Here is an 8,500-nt window from a genome sequence, read left to right on the forward strand (position 1 = left end):
TTATGTTTTCGGTAAATTTTTTACCTGACATGTTTCGGCGAGTCTTTCGCCTTCTTCAGAGTGTCGCATGATGGTGTCTTGAGACCCGTCTTTATCAGCTGATGTTCCATGAGGGTGTGACTTACCTGTCAAAAAAATGAAAAATCAGAGCAGTAAAAGAACAAGCACAACATGAACATTACAAATCAGCAATCACTGACCACTGCAAAAGGGAAAACCACATCATGGACCGGGAGAAGGGCAGGGTCATCCGCACAGAAGAGAACAAACAACAGCGCTGGATCAGAGAGGCCATTGAGATCTGCAAGCGAGGCATAAAAACCATGAACAGAGACAAGGTTGCCTTCATCCTCTCTACCACCTGGACCAGCATCTTGGCGGAGTTAACGGACAGCGGGGGGCGTGACTTGCCTTCATTCTTGTGACAGGTAAGTCACGCCCTCATGGAACATCAGCTGATAAAGACGGGCCACAAGACACCATCATGTGACACTCTGAAGAAGGCGAAAGACTTTCGTATTGTGACATCCTCAAGGCCTAAACACTCATCCGAGCAAATATAAGGTAGATTTTGTGAACCTGCCCGGAGAAAAACATCAACGAAAATAATTTGTATTTGTTTTAACCAGTTGGTGGCGCTACCACTGCGATCAAAAATAAGTTGGCAGCCGTCTTCAGGGCCTGAATATCCTCAAATGTGAAAAATTTCGAGAAGATGGATCATCTGAATCATTTTGCAGGAACTTTTGTTGCCACGGAGAATAATCAGACTCTGCGGCACCGCAATAGCCACGCCCTTCGAAGGAAAGTCACAAAAATAGGGATAGCGTAAGATCAATGTCTTGAGTCTTTTCTAGCCAATTTTCAATCGGATTCGTTAAAAGGGCACCGTGCAGTACGTCAAAATGTAAAAAATGATATTGATTGGCGCAACGTGTATAACAGAATATAAACATATAGATGTCTTCAGGTACCGACTCTTTATGTACATGTGAAGTTTTGGATTTTTAGCAGCATGTGCATGAGAGTTATTAAGCATTTTGTCCATTGCGGCGAAGGAAATCTTAAGTGAAAACTTTGAAGCCCCGCCCCCGTCATATAGTATTTCGGAAACAAAAGATTTTAGCCCCAGTGTTTGTCCCAGGTCTTAAGATGCTACAGACAGAATTTTAAGGCAATCAGATGAAGCCTTTAGGATCAGGGTGCAAAAGAATGACCCCTGTAAACATGCAAAAAAGGGCAAAAGTCGGACTTTCAAAAATTCATAACTCACTTCCTGTTCATATTAGACGTTAAAATATCAAATTTTTCGCCATGCCCGATGAGACTGCCAAGTTTGGTGAGTTTTTGTGCATGTTTCGGGGGTCAAAAATGCAATCGAACAATCGGAAAAATAATAATAATAATAATTTCTACAAAAACAATAGGGACTTCGCAGCGGTCGCTGCTCAGGCCCTAATAATAATAATAATAATAATAATAATAAAAGTAATAATATTTTCTACAAAAACAATAGGGACCTCGCAGCCGTCGCAGCTTGGGCCCTAATAACAATTTCTAGAAAAACAATAGGGACCTCGCAGCGGTCACTGCTCGGGCCCTAATAATAATAATAATAATAATTTCCACAAAAACAATGGGGACCTCGTAGCGGTCGCTGCTCGGGCCCTAATAATAATTTCTACAAAAACAATAGGGACCTCGCCGCGGTCGCTGCTCGGGCCCCAATTATAATTTCTACACAAAGTCCATTGTGGTGACCCGCCCCCTTTTAAGTAAATTCAAAATGGCCGACTTCCTGTAAAACCTAGCTCATTGCTCCAAGAGACTTTTTTGTAGGTCTTGGTCTTATACATACAGTGAACCCTCGCTACTTGGCGGTTCACCTTTCGCGGGTTCAGTGCTTCGCGGGTCTAAAAAATATTCGGGGGCATTGTAGTTTCGCCGAGCGGCACGACGGGGCGCTGGAGCGGTTAGACGGCCGGTGTGCGCCGAAGAAGAGCGTGGGCGAAGAGGAGAGTGGACGAAGAAGAGCACGTTCCCCCGGACACGATCGGTGGCGACGTTTCGCGCGGTTCGGACAGTACCAGAGCTCCGGCCGGCGTGCGTGGCAGTTAAGCCGTAGAGGAGAACCTTCCCCGGGCACGGGCGGTGCCAAGCGGCCCCTAAGTTTAACCGAATGGAAGCTCCGGAGGAGGAGGGCATGCTCGCGTCACAGTAAGCCGAAGAGGAGCACCTTCCCCGGGCACGGGCGATTCCAAGCGGCCCCTAAGTTTAACCGAATGGAAGCTCCGGAGGAGGAGGGCATGCTCGCGTCACAGTAAGCCGAAGAGGAGCACCTTCCCCGGGCACGGGCGGTGCCAAGCGGCCCCTAAGTTTAACCGAATGGAAGCTCCGGGGGAGGAGGGCGGGTGTGTGTCACAGTTAAGCCGAATTGGAGCACCTCTTCCGCCCGGGCACGAGCGGAGCGCGAAGCTGTCAGTTATGAATGTATAAAAGAATAAATAAATAAATGAATAAAGAATGCCACCTTTCATTTCACAGGGCACACCGGACGGCGTACCAGCAGATAAAAGTCGGAGTAATTAAATAAATACAAAAAGAATGGCTGGGGAATAAAAAAATAATACGTTTTAATAATAATTTGGTTTTTTTGTTATAACATGAATTTCACTCTCTCTCTCCCCGTATATATATATATATATATATATATATATATATATATATATATATATTTATATATTTATTATATATATTGTATATTTTTTTAAGCATTTTTGAAGGTGCGCCGCTACTTCGCGGATTTTCAGTTTTCGCGGGTGGTCTCTGTCCCCATTAACCGCGATTACCGAGGGTTCACTGTACTCCATAAAATTTACAAAAAGCGAGGTGAAACACTCAACCAGGGCTGCTTTTTTTAACATTTCTCGAGGGCCATGGCGAGCCATTTCAAAAAAGCTGCACAACTAACGTATAAAATATTGATAAATTTGCTCGGCCTGATGTGTGTGTAAAGTTTCACGAGTTGTCGTTCATATTTAGAACCTCATAATCAGCGTTGTTTTATTGCCGAACAGTGCAATGCCACTCCCACAACTGTACACGAAAAAGGACGAATTTCGTATTGTGACATCCTCATGGCCGAAACAGTCATCCGAGCATATATGAGGGCGACCTTGTTGAGTTGCACGGAGAAAAACATCCAAGAAAATAACTTGTATTAGCTTTTACCAGTTGGTGGCGCTACTACTACGATGAAAAATAAGTTGGTCGATGTCTTCAGGGCTGAAGTATCCTCAAATGTGTACAACTTCGAGAAGATAGGATCATCTGAGTCATGTTGCCGGAGCTTTTGTTGCCACAGAGTACAATCTGACTTTTCAGCACCGTAATAGCCACGCCTTTTGCCAAAACGTCACAAAATTCGGCAGAGAGAAAGATCATTGTCTTGAGTCTTTTCTGACTAATTTTCAGTCGGATTTGTCAAAAGGGCACCGTGCAGGATGTGAAAATTAAAATAAAAACACATTTTTGATTCCACTTGGCGGCGCTGTGTGTAGAAAAAAATAATAACATTAAGATGTCTTCAGGTCGGGACGTTTTATTTACAGGTGAAGGTTTGGATTTTCAGGAGCATGTGCAGGGGAGTTATTAAGCATTCATTTATTTGTATTAGGTTCATTTTGTCTTCTTATTATTGATATTTGACTGATTCATTAAAAGCAGACAATTATGTTTTAGGTTAATTTTTTACCTGACATGTTTCGGCGAGTCTTTCGCCTTCTTCAGAGTGTCGCATGATGGTGTCTTGAGACCCGTCTTTATCAGCTGATGTTCCATGAGGGTGTGACTTACCTGTCAAAAAAATGAAAAATCAGAGCAGTAAAAGAACAAGCACAACATGAACATTACAAATCAGCAATCACTGACCACTGCAAAAGGGAAAACCACATCATGGACCGGGAGAAGGGCAGGGTCATCCGCACCGAAGAGAACAAACAACAGCGCTGGATCAGAGAGGCCATTGAGATCTGCAAGCGAGGCATAAAAACCATGAACAGAGACAAGGGAGCCTTCATCCTCTCTACCACCTAGAGCAGCATCTTGGCGGAGTGAACGGACAGCGGGGGGTGTGACTTGCCTTCATTCTTGTGACAGGTAAGTCACGCCCTCATGGAACATCAGCTGATAAAGACGGGTCACAAGACACCATCATGTGACACTCTGAAGAAGGCGAAAGACTTTCGTATTGTGACATCCTCAAGGCCTAAACACTCATCCGAGCAAATATAAGGTAGATTTTGTGAACCTGCCCGGAGAAAAACATCAACGAAAATAATTTGTATTTGTTTTAACCAGTTGGTGGCGCTACCACTGCGATCAAAAATAAGTTGGCAGCCGTCTTCAGGGCCTGAATATCCTCAAATGTGAAAAATTTCGAGAAGATGGATCATCTGAATCATTTTGCAGGAACTTTTGTTGCCACGGAGAATAATCAGACTCTGCGGCACCGCAATAGCCACGCCCTTCGAAGGAAAGTCACAAAAATAGGGATAGAGTAAGATCAATGTCTTGAGTCTTTTCTAGCCAATTTTCAATCGGATTCGTTAAAAGGGCACCGTGCAGTACGTCAAAATGTAAAAAATGTTATTGATTGGCGCAAGGTGTATAACAGAATATAAACATATAGATGTCTTCAGGTACCGACTCTTTATGTACATGTGAAGTTTTGGATTTTTAGCAGCATGTGCAGGAGAGTTATTAAGCATTTTGTCCATTGCGGCGAAGGAAATCTTAAGTGAAAACTTTGAAGCCCCGCCCCCGTCATATAGTATTTCGGAAACAAAAGATTTTAGCCCCAGTGTTTGTCCCAGGTCTTAAGATGCTACAGACAGAATTTTAAGGCAATCAGATGAAGCCTTTAGGATCAGGGTGCAAAAGAATGACCCCTGTAAACATGCAAAAAAGGGCAAAAGTCGGACTTTCAAAAATTCATAACTCACTTCCTGTTCATATTAGACGTTAAAATATCAAATTTCTCGCCATGCCCGATGAGACTGCCAAGTTTGGTGAGTTTTTGTGCATGTTTCGGGGTCAAAAATGCGATCGTACAATCGGAAAAATAATAATAATAATAATTTCTACAAAAACAACAGGGACTTCGCAGCGGTCGCTGCTCAGGCCCTAATAATAATAATAATAATAATAATAAAAGTAATGATATTTTCTACAAAAACAATAGGGACCTCGCAGCCGTCGCAGCTCGGGCCCTAATAACAATTTCTAGAAAAACAATAGGGACCTCGCAGCGGTCACTGCTCGGGCCCTAATAATAATAATAATAATAATTTCCACAAAAACAATGGGGACCTCGTAGCGGTCGCTGCTCGGGCCCTAATAATAATTTCTACATAAACAATAGGGACCTCGCCGCGGTCGCTGCTCGGGCCCCAATAATAATTTCTACACAAAGTCCATTGTGGTGACCCGCCCCTTTTAAGTAAATTCAAAATGGCCGACTTCCTGTAAAACCTAGCTCATTGCTTCAAGAGACTTTTTTGTAGGTCTTGGTCTTATACATACAGTGAACCCTCGCTACTTCGCGGTTCACCTTTCGCGGGTTCAGTGCTTCGCGGGTATAAAAAATATTCGGGGGCATTGTAGTTTCGCCGAGCGGCACGACGGGCGCTGGAGCGGTTAGACGGCCGGCGTGCGCCGGAGAAGAGCGTGGGCGAAGAGGAGAGTGGACGAAGAAGAGCACGTTCCCCCGGACACGATCGGTGGCGACGTTTCGCGCGGTTCGGACCGTACCAAGGCTCCGGCCGGCGTGCGTGGCAGTTAAGCCGTAGAGGAGCACCGTCCCCGGGCACGGGCGGTGCCAAGCGGCCCCTAAGTTTAACCGAATGGAAGCTCCGGAGGAGGAGGGCATGCTCGCGTCACAGTAAGCCGAAGAGGAGCACCTTCCCCAGGCACGGGCGGTTCCAAGCGGCCCCTAAGTTTAACCAAATGGAAGCTCCGGAGGAGGAGGGCATGCTCGCGTCACAGTAAGCCGAAGAGGAGCACCTTTGCCGGGCACGGGCGGTTCCAAGCGGCCCCTAAGTTTAACCGAATGGAAGCTCCGGAGGAGGCGGGCATGCTCGCGTCACAGTAAGCCGAAGAGGAGCACCTTCCCCGGGCACGGGCGGTGCCAAGCGGCCCCTAAGTTTAACCGAATGGAAGCTCCGGGGGAGGAGGGCGGGCGTGTGTCACAGTTAAGCCGAATTGGAACACCTCTTCCGCCCGGACACGAACGGAGCGCGAAGCTGTCAGTTATGAATGAATAAATGAATAAATAAATAAATAATTAAAGAATGCCACCTTTCATTTCACAGGGAACACCGGACGGCGTACCAGCTGGTAAAAGTCGGAGTAATTAAATAAATACAAAAAGAATGGCTGGGGAATAAAAAAATAATACGTTTTAATAATAATTTGGTTTTTTTGTTATAACATGAATTTCACTCTCTCTCTCTCTCTCTCTCTCCCCGTATATATATATATATATATATATATATATATATATATATATATATATATATATATATATATTTATTATATATATTGTATTTTCTTTTAAGCATTTTTGAAGGTGCGCCGCTACTTCGCGGATTTTCAGTTTCCGCGGGTGGTCTCGGTCCCCATTAACCGCGATAACCGAGGGTTCACTGTACTCCATAAAATTTACAAAAAGCGAGGTGAAACACTCAACCAGGGCTGCTTTTTTGAACATTTCTCGAGGGCCATGGCGAGCCATTTCAAAAAAGCTGCACAACTAACGTATAAAATATTGATAAATTTGCTCTGCCTGATGTGTGTGTCAAGTTTCACGAGTTGTCGTTCATATTTAGAACCTCATAATCAGCGTTGTTTTATTGCCAAACAGTGCAATGCCACTCCCACAACTTTTCACGAAAAAGGATGAATTTCGTATTGTGACATCCTCATGGCCGAAACAGTCCTCGGAGCATATATGAGGGCGACCTTGTTGAGTTGCACGGAGAAAAACATCCAAGAAAATAACTTGTATTAGCTTTTACCAGTTGGTGGCGCTACTACTACGATGAAAAATAAGTTGGTAGATGTCTTCAGGGCTGAAGTATCCTCAAATGTGTACAACTTCGAGAAGATAGGATCATCTGAGTCATGTTGCCGGAGCTTTTGTTGCCACAGAGTACAATCGGACTTTTCAGCACCGTAATAGCCACGCCTTTTGCCAAAACGTCACAAAATTCGGCAGAGAGTAAGATCATTGTCTTGAGTCTTTTCTGACTAATTTTCAGTCGGATTCGTCAAAAGGGCACCGTGCAGTACGTGGAAATTAAAATAAAAACAAATTTTTGATTCCACTTGGCGGCGCTGTGTGTATAACAAAATAATAACATTAAGATGTCTTCAGGTCGGGACATTTTATTGACAGGTGAAGGTTTGGATTATTAGGAGCATGTGCAGGGGAGTTATTAAGCATTCATTTATTTGTATGAGGTTCATTTTGTCTTCTTATTATTGATATTTGACAGATTCATTAAAAGCAGACAATTATGTTTTAGGTAAATGTTTTACCTGACATGTTTCGGCGAGTCTTTCGCCTTCTTCAGAGTGTCGCATGATGGTGTCTTGAGACCCGTCTTTATCAGCTTATGTTCCATGAGGGTGTGAATTACCTGTCAAAAAAATGAAAAATCATAGCAGTAAAAGAACAAGCACAACATGAATATTACAAATCAGCAATCACTGACCACTGCAGAAGGGAAAACCATATCATGGACCGGGCGAAGGGCAGGGTCATCCGCACCGAAGAGAACAAACAACAGCGCTGGATCAGAGAGGCCATTGAGATCTGCAAGCGAGGCATAAAAACCATGAACAGAGACAAGGGAGCCTTCATCCTCTCTACCACCTGGAGCAGCATCTTGGCGGAGTGAACGGACAGCGGGGGTGTGACTTGCCTTCATTCTTGTGACAGGTAAGTCACGCCCTCATGGAACATCAGCTGATAAAGACGGGTCACAAGACACCATCATGTGACACTCTGAAGAAGGCGAAAGACTTTCGTATTGTGACATCCTCAAGGCCTAAACACTAATCCGAGCAAATATAAGGTAGATTTTGTGAACCTGCCCGGAGAAAAACATCAACGAAAATAATTTGTATTTGTTTTACCAGTTGGTGGCGCTACCACTGCGATCAAAAATAAGTTGGCAGCCGTCTTCAGGGCCTGAATATCCTCAAATGTGAAAAATTTCGAGAAGATGGATCATCTGAATCATTTTGCAGGAACTTTTGTTGCCACGGAGAATAATCAGACTCTGCGGCACCGCAATAGCCACGCCCTTCGAAGGAAAGTCACAAAAATAGGGATAGAGTAAGATCAATGTCTTGAGTCTTTTCTCGCCAATTTTCAATCGGATTCGTTAAAAGGGCACCGTGCAGTATGTCAAAACGTAAAAAATGATATTGATTG

The sequence above is a fragment of the Idiotropiscis lumnitzeri genome, unplaced genomic scaffold (assembly GCF_059441095.1).
Source record: "Idiotropiscis lumnitzeri isolate Australia: NSW breed Sydney's pygmy pipehorse unplaced genomic scaffold, RoL_Ilum_1.0 HiC_scaffold_76, whole genome shotgun sequence".
NCBI lineage: Eukaryota > Metazoa > Chordata > Actinopteri > Syngnathiformes > Syngnathidae > Idiotropiscis > Idiotropiscis lumnitzeri.